The sequence below is a fragment of the Schistocerca serialis genome, chromosome 2 (assembly GCF_023864345.2).
Source record: "Schistocerca serialis cubense isolate TAMUIC-IGC-003099 chromosome 2, iqSchSeri2.2, whole genome shotgun sequence".
Lineage (NCBI taxonomy): Eukaryota > Metazoa > Arthropoda > Insecta > Orthoptera > Acrididae > Schistocerca > Schistocerca serialis.
This window is the reverse complement of record NC_064639.1, coordinates 361,031,544-361,034,851: the sequence shown is the minus strand read 5'-3', so window position 1 is coordinate 361,034,851 and position 3,308 is coordinate 361,031,544. Positions and strand designations below refer to the sequence as shown.

The window sequence follows — 3,308 nt, the reverse complement described above, 5'->3', positions numbered from 1 at the left end:
TAATCGTTAATAAAGTTTGTTTTATTTAAAAAGCTTAAAGAGCTTACAAGCAAAAAATTCTGGGTATTACGTTTCAGCACGCCCTCGTTTTACGGGACTTCTTACGCTGCACCCATGTGAGCTCAAGATAACTATAGATTACATTTGCAAACGCGTAATTGTGAATAAAAAATGTGTAAGTGCCACGTGGTTAGGTAAAATGGTGAAAAAGAATTATTACATCAACCACGGCGTTCTCCAAAAGATAATTATGTCGCATTGCTAAAAAAAAATGAAAATACGAGATTCATATTTAGTACTAAAATAATTTAATGAGGTCTTGACAGTGAAACAGTCATAAAAAATTGACCTAAAGTTAACCTAGAAAAGATTCACTCATAAAACTAAAGCCAGCAGTTGTTGCCGAATGGTTCTAGGCGCTTCAGTCTTTAAACGCGCGTCCGCTACAGTCGCAGGTTCGAATCTTGCCTCGGGCATGAATGTCTGTGATGTCCTAAGGTTAGTTAGGTTTAAGTAGTTCTAAGTTCTAGGGGATTGATGACCTCAGCTGTTAAGTCACATAGTGCTCAGAGCCATTTGAACCATAAAACTAAAATACGTCCTTCATAATAAAAACCTTAGTGTTGGACAGTTCATGTCACTGACAATACTTATTTTGTTTCGCAGTCTAAACTTCCATACATACCTTTCACTTTGCTTTCACAATTTACTCATTTTTGTGGTACTCACTTGTATTTCTTGTTGACTAAATTTGGTACTAACAAAATCATAGAACACTGCCTTTTTATTAACAGAAGTGCCAAACATAAAAAGCATCTTCTTGATCCTGATTAGACCCTTGAGTATTTTAACCCTTACCTTTGTCCTTTTTACAGAAACGGTTGCACGATACGACGGCAGCACCAATCCCTTCCCAACAACACTAATTACAACGCTACCTTTGGATTAGTGTGAGCAATGCGCGGCCCAAAACTTTATTAACATGGCTCTCCTGAAATCAACAAGGGGCGGTTGTGCACCGTCTGTTTTAATCCCATATCTTTAACAAGTAAATACTCAAACACTCATCAACTACATCAAATTTTTCAATAGCAAAAAGAACTAGTTAGCGAATGTGTATATTATCAGCCAGAACATTATGACCACCGACCTACTATTGATGTAAGCCCGTCCAGGAGATCGCAGCGTCACCTGGCGAAGGATGACACACGCACTGTGCTTGTATCAGTGAGCGTGCTGACCGTGTTTACAATGGGGAAGGCGTGCGATTTATCTCAGTTTGACTGAGAGCAGATTGTGATGGCCTGCAGGCAAGAGCATTTCGGAAACTGCACGTCTTGTCAGGTGTTCAAGGAGAGCTGTGGTGAGTGTCTTCAACACGTGGTAAACCAAGGTGTAAGCGCATCCGGACGTCGTGGGATTGGACGTCCTCCCTTCATTACAGATGTCGGACGTCGTAGGCTGGGCAGACTGGTAAAACAGGACAAACGGCGAACTAAGGTGGAACTAACATCAGATTTAAATGCTGGACAGTGTGTCTGGACACACAGTGCACCCAACAGTCCTAACGATGGGCCTCCGCAGCCGACGACCCATGCGTGTGCCAATGTTAAGACCACATCATCTGCAGCTGCGACTGTAATGGCCACGTGACCATCGGCATTGGACGTTGGCACAGTGGCACAGCACTGCATGGTCTCATGAATCCCGATCCTTTCTTCATCACGCCAGTGGGAGGGCGCGAATGCGTCGTCTTTCAGGGGAACAGTTCCTTGACACCCGTGTTGCACGACAGAGACAAGCTGGCTGCGGCTCCAGTATGTTCTGGGGATCATTCACGTGAACATCCATCGGTCCAGTGAAGCTCGTTCGAGGCATTATGACGGCTGAGGAGTATCGAACATTGGCTGCAGACCATGTACACACCTTCATGACGATTATGTTTTCCTCCTACTGCAGTGGCATTTTTCAACAGGATTATGCGCCATGTCACAATATCAGGAGTGTGACGGAGTGGCTCGACAAACATAGTGGCGAGTTCCAGTTGATATGCTGGCCCCTTAACTCACCAGATGTGAACCCGATCGGATATGGCATTAGAAACTTCCTGGCAGATTAAAACTGTGTGCCGGACCGAGACTCGAACTCGGGGCCTTTGCCTTTCGCGGGCAAGTGCTCTACCAACTGAGCCATCCAAGCACGACTCACTCCCCGTCCTCACAGCTTTACTTCCGCCAGTGCCTCGTCTCCTACCTTCCAAACTTTACAGAAGCTGCGAACTTCTGTAAAGTTGGAAGGTAGGAGACGAGGTACTGGCAGAAGTAAAGCTGTGAGGACGGGGAGTGAGTCGTGCTTGGGTAGCTCACTTGGTAGAGCACTTACCCGCGAAAGGCAAAGGCCCCGAGTTCGAGTCTCGGTCCGGCACACAGTTTTAATCTGCCAGGAAGTTTCATATCAGCGCACACTCCGCTGCAGAGTGAAATTTCATTCATATGGCATTTAACTGAATGTGGTGCCAGAGCTCATCGCCCACCCTCTCACGAATTAACGGGAATTAGGTGACCTGTGTGCGCATTTGCGGCGCCAGCGATCTACCAAGGCCTCATTGCTTCCATGCCACAATGCGTCCCCGCTGTTATCCGTGCCAAAGGTGAACACACAGGCTGTTAGATAAGTGTTCATAATGTTCTGGCTGATCAGTGCATATGTAACTCAAATATGCAATAACTGTACAGAAATTTTTAGGATAGTAAAGTGGGTTAAACCAAATAATATAAAGATGAATCCAAACATGTCTTAATGAAATATGCAAACAAAACGCAAATGTCGGCCTTACATAGGTTTGCAAAAAAGTGGATAAATGAGTTAAAAAATTTACATTCTTAAACGGCTAACTCCGTTCATGTTTCCTGGTGCAAGATTCGAGTTGCAGCGTGTCTATTTCATGACATCTAGGACGAACAAAATTTTGATTTTTGGTATTTCATTTATTCACTGACCAAATTTATAACGCTGTCATATTCTACTGATTAAGAGGTAAAATCCGATGTTAAAGGTTTAACACAGCAAGGAAAATATTACTGTATATGTCTTGAAGCAGCGTCACGCACAGCGCGCAAGCTACTGAGACTTCATTTATCCAGTATTTGAGAATGAGAACACTTAGCGACTTCAACAAACTTTACAGATTATTTGAAACATTTTCTAAACTTTTTCTCCCTTACTGGCTTAACGTCAAATAGTTAACATGTTAATTAATTTGTTGGTTGTTTGGTTGATTTGGGGGAGGGAACCAAACAGGGAGGTCA

At 43.7% G+C, this 3,308-nt stretch overlaps 1 non-coding gene across 1 annotated transcript; it reads right to left on the bottom strand.

Annotated features, from left to right (window-relative positions):
- Positions 1–2,125: 2,125 nt before the first annotated feature.
- Trnas-cga (transfer RNA serine (anticodon CGA)) lies at positions 2,126–2,200 on the bottom strand. Its single transcript has one exon. It is a non-coding gene; the product is annotated as a tRNA-Ser (tRNA).
- Between the last annotated feature and the right edge of the window lie 1,108 nt (positions 2,201–3,308).